The sequence below is a fragment of the Scyliorhinus torazame genome, chromosome 19 (assembly GCF_047496885.1).
Source record: "Scyliorhinus torazame isolate Kashiwa2021f chromosome 19, sScyTor2.1, whole genome shotgun sequence".
Lineage (NCBI taxonomy): Eukaryota > Metazoa > Chordata > Chondrichthyes > Carcharhiniformes > Scyliorhinidae > Scyliorhinus > Scyliorhinus torazame.
Window position 1 is genome coordinate 112,390,891 of NC_092725.1, and position 8,150 is coordinate 112,399,040.

General features: G+C 46.3%; 1 non-coding gene across 1 annotated transcript; it reads left to right on the forward strand.

The window, feature by feature from the left end:
* Nucleotides 1-5,985: 5,985 nt before the first annotated feature.
* On the forward strand, nt 5,986-6,057 carry trnam-cau (transfer RNA methionine (anticodon CAU)). The gene has a single exon. It is a non-coding gene; the product is annotated as a tRNA-Met (tRNA).
* Nucleotides 6,058-8,150: the final 2,093 nt, after the last annotated feature.

Here is an 8,150-nt window from a genome sequence, read left to right on the forward strand (position 1 = left end):
TGGCGTGATGGTCAAAGCATTTCATCTCACAGGAATTGTTAACCGCTTATGGAATCAGTAAAGACAGGGATACGTCGAATTGCAGTTTTACCCTGAAGTTAATTTTTGTTCTTCCTCGTTCAACTGAAAACACATCTTCCCCTGTGTTTCAGCAGGGTGTACAAAGAGTACTTGCGAGCACTTTGAAGCATTTCTTACTGCATTGGTTTGATCTCTGCATGACAGATCACAGAGCCTATTGATTCATTTCTACCAGAATTCAGCCTTGCTATTTCAAAGGATTTGGCAGAGTCCCATGTTTAATGGGAAAAATCTTCAGAACATTTCTCTACTATGCCCCGAATCATTCCACCAATATGAATTGTGTTTTATCTTTTCCATGGAGATTGATAGAATCTCCCTGCCGATGAACTTTACACTCAAAGGGAAGAAATCGTCTTTGTAAATAAGTTATTGCTTCAGCTACAGCAACAGCACTCATTAGCATAATTCTTTGAACGCAAAAATGGTCCACCCTTTCTGCCAACTGAAAGCTAGGGTTGCCAACCCTCCAGGTTTGGCCTGGAGTCTCCAGGAATTGAAGGCCAATCTCCAGGACACCGCTGTGAAATCCTGGAGAAACATCACAGAGACATTAAAAAGATATATAATTTTCTTTGAACATTTCTCTTTACCAGATATAGAAATATGGGGGGGGGAGTAGCTGGGTGGAGGGGGAGGTGTCTGGCTGACAATCAAGCAACATCCATTTGGGCAATGATTCTTTTTGCTGTCCAATTGCCATAGGAAGGCAGTACACCACGAGGATGGATGTGTAGGCCGACTGGAGCGTGGGACACCCATGTGATAAAACTTCCAGGAACACAGAAATCCCAGTTGCCAACCCTGCTGAACACTCCAAGTAAATAGCGGAAAGGTCCACTCTCACACTGTTGAACATTGCTTGGCTTGAAATTTTGGAAGCGATTTAATGGAAACGTTTTTGGTGTGGAAGTGAGCGGGAACTGCCGCGAGCTACCTGACCGTCGACCTGTCGAGACCGTCACCAGTATAAAACATTCATTGGTCCACTTAACGAGGCCACACTGACTGTCCAACCGGCTGATTTGCTGGGACCTTGCTTGCCTGCCCTCCCCCCACCCTGCTAACAAAGGGGAGCAGCATTTAAACTGATCCCGCGGAGGTAAGCCCACACAGGTAACGTCACCAAGGAGACCAGCTCCACGATTCGGGAAAGCCAACCTGGCCTGCCTGCTGGTTGCGGTGGAGTCGCAAAGGGATGTCCTGTTCCCCCGAAGGACTTGGCAGGTCAGCCAAAAGGCAGCCAGTGCCGCCTGGGAGGAAGTGGCAGCGGCCGTCAGCATGGTTAGCATGACCTGGAGGACCGCCGCACAGTGCCGCAAAATGACCTCCATTGGGCAACACGGGTGAGTTGACACCAGTCCCCCCTGTCACTCCCCCCCCACCCCTCCCCGGCAACCGTGCACCTGGCAGCATGCCACGTCCCATCCCACCCATGCCCAGCAGTGGTGCTTACCCATGCCCCCCCCCCCCCCCCCCCCCCCCCCTCATACATCCCCTCCCCCCAGTGCATAATGCCTGCGACTCACGATATCCTCAGTGGTCCCTCAGGAGAAGCTGGCCCGCAATAGACAGGAGAGGGCCCAGATGGTTGGCGGACATCAGAATCAAGGAGGAACGGGCCCTGGATTTTGCGGGGGAGGCTGTGGACAGAATGGTCATTCACATCGAGATTGGCCTGCACCGCAGAGATGGGTAACTACCGGCCCTCACCCAGAGGACCGGTCGCATGTGAGTTGTACATGTCAGCTTGTGATTCTGCCCCCCACTGATTAATTGTCCATTCGCCCATATGGCACCGCCTGTACGGAGTGGTTTCCCCTTCCCATGCCTCCCAAGAGAACACCACGGAGGAAATCTCCGAGGATGCTACTATAATAGTCGCGGCACTGCTACCATCCCCACCCTCCACCAATGCAGAGACACACACCTTGTTGGGAAAAAGTCGTGGACAGGCCTCTGGAGCACATCCTGATGAGCACCACACAGTTGTTGATGCACATCAGGTGGAGGCAGGAACATCCAGGCGAGACAACAGTCGGAGGTCTGCTGGGTCCCAGTCAGATTCTGAGCCTCTGGACCAGGTTTACCCGGAGCTGATAGTCGATAGGGTGTGACCAAGAGATGGGCACCCAGCTGCCCTCTTATTGCGGGCATGTCCCCAGTGCTGAGGCCCAACTTTTGGGTGTTTGGATGTTGCTTTCCGCCTTTGTGGCATTGAAGCCTCCCGTGTTCAGGCAGAGTGTTGCGACCTCACGGTCTGGTTGGGATGCGAGACAGTAATTCCCACCTGCAACATGGCACATGTACCTATGGGAATCCACTTGGGAGCTGTAAAGCGCTCCCATTGCTACAATTGCCAATTTTGTATTAGCAATGGCCTTCACCTGTGCACACGGAGGCCACCATGGTCTGTGGGGAGGTCAATGGTGGTGGATGGGACAGATAGGCAGTAGCTGGAGCGGCCCCCTTATGGGTGCAGATGATATAGGGGGCGCTTGGTGGACCCAGGTGCTCTGGGGTACCCATCCTTCAGCTCAGGGCTGAATACCCGCACCTGTGGCATTCCACCCCTCCCCCCCCACCCCAACCAAGGCCTTTTCTCCCCACAGGGCTGTCCCACCCCCCCCTCCTCCGAGCACTGGACCAGCAATCCCAGTGTCCCTGGCTGATTTCCCGACTTCAAAGATGGCTACTCATCTCCTGAAATCACCACAGCAGCTACTCCAGAACTTCAAGTGTTTAACAAGGAGTACTAAACGGTGCTCGTGTGACTGCTTTCTGGGGAGGTGTTAGATCACGGGAGGCAGTTAGATGGGTCATTCCTGTTAATAGTATGGAGATTGGCTTTAATTGGTAATTATTGGTTTCCTGCCACACCACGGCGGGATCCTGAGTTCGCCAACGGGAACGGGCCGGTTAGATGGCAAACCGATCGCCGCCCGGCGCAGTTCAGGATTTTGGCCTCACCCACAATCTAATGGCCGCGTTGCAGGCTCCTCTCTCAATTTTACAGAATCTCTGGATAAGTCACTTGAGAACAAATTCTGACATTTGAAATTGTTTCATTCTTTAAAAACCTACATGACAGGTTTTTCGATTAGAAGGCGTCAGTCAAACTGAATGCATAGGCATCTTTGAAGATTCAGATTGGAATTACTAAAAAAGGATAATTCCATAAAGATATAGGGAGAGAAATAGAAGACAGTAATCCTTTGAAATGGGGATGAATCACTCTTCCAACAGGACATTAAACCTGCAAAACATCTGAATGGTTTTTTAATGCCAAATTCAAAGCTCGACCACCTGCTGCCAGCCTGTTTTATAATCATTTTATTCTGTCCCAAAAGTCAGAAATCTTACGTCAAGTAAAATTTGTGGAAGGTGAGCATTTTAATCAATGATATAGGCCTTTTGATAGATCTTTCACATGAAAGTTACCAAAATAAATATGCGTTAAGTGCCCTTTATTGAGGTACTAAGTACAATACGAAACAGGCAGTATTTTTATTTTGTTCATAAACTTTGATCAAGACCCTTTCTCAACATTCAATATTGACAGCAAGTTGAGGGCCTCAACTTTACCAACAGTTTTCCAGAAATGATTATTCCTGTGGGCACTGCTGGCAGTGATTAATGTTGGAACTTTCTGACTGTCAAACTTACCGTGCATCAAAAAACATTTCATCAAACATTCAGGTCTCATTTGAATATGTGTCTTGGTGGTTCTCTCAACAGTCAGGGTCACTTTCAGTAAATCTCAGTCATCCCGATGTAAGAACATATAAGAACTTAGGAAATAGGAGCTAAGCAGGGGTGGACCATTTGACCCTTCGACCCTACTCTACTATTCAATAAGATCATTAATTATCTTCTACTTCACCTTCTCCTCATAAAAACCTTGGCCGGAATTCTCCGGTAATTGGGATTCTCTTTTCCCGCTGGCGTTTCCCAACAGCGTGCGGTGGCTCCAATGGGATGTCCCATTGACAAGCCGCAGGAAGAGAGAATCCCACCGCCAGCGATCGGCACGCTGCCTCGAAACACACGGCTGGGGAAACGGAGAATCCTGCCCATTGATTCTCATTGTACTGGCCGTCCACAGCTTTCTGGGTGAGAGGATCCCAAAGATACACAACTCTTCTGCGTGAAGAAATTTTTCCACACCTCAGTCCTAAATGGTAGACCCCTTGAGTCTGCAACATGTAATTCTAGACTCCTCTGCCAGGGAAACATCCTTTTGGCATCTACCCTTTCAATCCTAGTATGAATTCTATGTTTCAATGGGATCGCCTCTCATTCATCCAAACTCCAGGGGATTCAGGCCTAGTTTCCCCAGACTCTCTTCATGGGATAATCATCCCATTTATGAATGCTAAAACCAAAATATTGCAAATGCTGAAAATCTGAAATAAAAACAGAAAATGCCCCATCAGTGGACAGAGAAACAGGACCACTGGAGTTTTTAGTCATAACCAAGGAGGGAGCAGGGGAGGGGGGCTGGATTAAGGTCCGGAAACAAACTCGGAAGAATGGGTTTCCTTCTTGCCCTCTGGCAGTACCTGGTTAACATTTTCTTTCTCTATTTCCCAGCAACATGTCAGCCAGATTGAGTGGCCGACTGTTAGCTGAGTAGGCCTTTGGTACTCAGCTGCAGCTGATAAGCAGCGAAGAATGAGGTCAGAGATTTGAGGCTGGGGGTGGGAGAAGGATTGGAGATCAGATCATGGTGGGGGGAGGGGACTGGCAGGGGTGGTATTCAATGCCAGAGGGAGGGGCTGGAGGCCAGGGTTTGGTCAGACATTGGAAGCTGCAGGGTGGATCAGAGGCTTGGGGAGGGTTGAGGTGGTGTGGGTGGAGTTGGAGATTGGAGTCTGGGGAGAGGAAGTGGATGGGAGTTTGGAAGCCTGTGAGATTGAAACTCAGGAGGGGGGAGTTGGTCATGGAATATTGGTGTATGGGTGTGGGGATTTGTGTTTCTTTCACGGGACATGGCCGATATTGGCTAGGCCAGCATTTGTTACCGATTCCCTATTTGCACTTGAGGAGGTGACGGTGAACCATTGCAGTCCATGTGGTGTAGGTACACCCATAGTGCTGTTGGCAAGGGGGTTCTTGGATTTTGACCCAGCGACAGTGAATGAATGGTGATATAGTTCCAAGTTGGGATGGTGTGTGACTTTTAGGGAAACTTACTGGTGGTGATGTTCTAATGCATCTTCCAGGTGGTGGAGGTTGTGGATTTGGAAGGTCAGGTTTAAGGAGCCTTTCTGAGTTCCTGCATTGCATCTCGTAGATGGTACAGACTGCTGCTACTGTGTGTCGGTGGTAAAGGGAGTGAATATTTCAAGTAGCGGATGAGGTGCCAATCAAGTGGGCTTCTTTGTCCTGGCTGGTGTTGAGCTTGTGTTGTTGGAGTTGCACTCGTCCAGGCAAATGGGGAGCATTCTGTCACACTCCTGTGCCCTGTAGATGGTGGGCACGCTTTGGAAATTGGAAGCCTCCATTCAGAGAGGGAGATTGGAAGGGTTGAGCAGGTCAGCATCTGATCTTAGAGTTTGGCAAGGCAGGTTTACTGAATACATCTGGTTGGTGGAAACACATTGAACTCCCAAACCGAGCATCCCTGTCCCCAGTCCCAGTCCCAGTCCCAGTCCCAGTCGTAGTCTCTGTTCCACCTCAAATACAATGAGGAGTGGGTGGGTTGGAAGCCGGTTGGAGTCCAGGCCACAGACTTTCTAAACCCGTCCTTTTTTAAACGTTAAAATTGCAACTGCTCAGGTCCCAACAGGTGTCCATCGGCCTGCAACATCAACTCTGTTTTGCTTTCCATAGAGACTATCTAACCTGCTGACCAATTCCAGCATTCTATGTTTTCTTTAGAATGTCATATGGCTGGCAGGTAGCAGAGTAGCGCAGCGGAAGCGTGCTGGGCCCATAACCCAGAGGTTGATGGATCAAAACCATCCTCTGCTATTTACCTTTTGTGTTACAGCAAATAAAAACGTTCAGCTGATCCCCACAAATATATCTGTATATTTCCATCATTTCCTCTGATCAACCCCCCTTGACCCATAACCATGTGCAGCGATTGCATTGTCAGTTATTTTGCACCGACTCCATCGGCAAACCTATCAGATTGTCAAAGCTATGGGAATAAGGTCTGCTTTGAACATAAGAACATAAGAACTAGGAGCAGGAGTAGGCCATCTGGCCCCTCGAGCCTGCTCCACCATTCAATGAGATCATGGCTGATCTTTTGTGGACTCAGCTCCACTTTCCGGCACGAACACCATAACCCTTAATCCCTTTATTCTTCAAAAAACTATCTATCTTTATCTTAAAAACATTTAATGAAGGAGCCTCAACTGCTTTACTGGGCAAGGAGTTCCATAGATGCACAATCCTTTGGGTGAAAAAGTTCCTCCTAAACTCAGTCCTAAATCTACTTCTCCTTATTTTGAGGCTATGCCCCCTAATACTGTTAGCTTTGCTCTAATGCTTTTTAGGCTGCCTCGTGTGAAGTCAGAACTTGTTGCAAGCTTTTCCTTTAGTTTAAATGTTGCTGTTATCAGAAGTTTGTTAAACCTATTTGGGTGGACATACTGCCCCTCCTGTGATTATCTTTTTGTTTATGGGATCAGGAGGATCATTCTTGACTTTTTCTATATTGGAATTTGCAGGGATTGTCAGGCAGCAGCTTGGCTTGGGAAATGTTGCAACACATTGACATACAAAATGTACAAAAATGGGTGCAAGATCCCATAATACAATAAGTGACTAATGTATAAGAAGCACAGAACCTTCTTGATCAGAGCAGAACTGAGCACGCTCAGGGGATTGCAAGGCAACTCCAGTTTAATTAATTCAGAACCTTGTGTTGTTTAACAAATTGCCTGACGCTATCTTGTTTACTAAGTTACAAGTAAAAACTATATAATTCTTGTACTGTAGCGTATTTAATAATTGTGGTTTAATTTAGTCATATATATATATATATATATTAAACCAAGGTTCCCGCTAGTCTCTCCTGACAACGGCTGAGTCTAAATATTCATCCTCATCTGCCACTTAACAAAAGCAACTTGTGAATGAGATTTGTTTTTTGCCGGTTCTATCTTTATGTGGCTGTGATCTTAAAGGAAGCTATTTTAGAATGATTTGGCCCTTTTTTTTCTCTGAATTCTAATGCCTTCTGTTGTTCAAAATATTCCCTTTGGTAAATTATCATGTCCCATGTCCTCAAGAGTGGATCCAATTGCCTGGTACATTGGCAAAATTTATTTGGCTTTATTAAGGAAAACAAAATAAATTTATTTGGCTTTATTAAGGAAAACAAAATAAATACTTTTTTTTAGATTATTTCAGCGACTGGCACTGTCATGCGGTGCTGAAAATAACTACATTTTAGGCTTAAATGCTTATTAAGTACTAACTAAGTAAGTGAATAGAACCAAAATCTTAGTGATTTTAAATTTTACTGCCTCCTTGCTTCATAAAAGATAATAACAAAACAGAAAATACTGGACAATCTCAGCAAGTCTAACAGCATCTATGGAGAGAAAAGGGAGCTGTCGTTTTGAGTCTGGATGACTCTTTATGTCCTGCACTAATTGCCTGCTCTTTTTAGTGGTCACCCATCTGTCTACCTGCACCTTGGGTGTGACCACATCTCTATAACCCCTGTCTATGATGCTTTCCGCCATCTGCATGCTCTTAAGTGCATACAACTGCTGCTCCAACTGAACCACGCGGTCTGTGAGAAGCTGCCATTGGGTACACTTCTGCAGATGTAGTCATTAGGAACGCTGGAAACGTCACAGACTTCCCACATCTCACAGTTAGAGCACTGCACCCCGCTGACTGACATTTCTAGCACTAATTAATTAATGACATCAAAATAAATAGTTATTTAATTTAGTACTAATTATTTAATAATGTTAAAACAAATATTATTAAATTTAAGTTAAAATTAACTATATGGTCCATTGCGCTAGATTTCTCCAATAAATATTAAATGCTAGACACACTAATCTCCTAGTTACTCCTTGACTTAGTTAATTACTCTA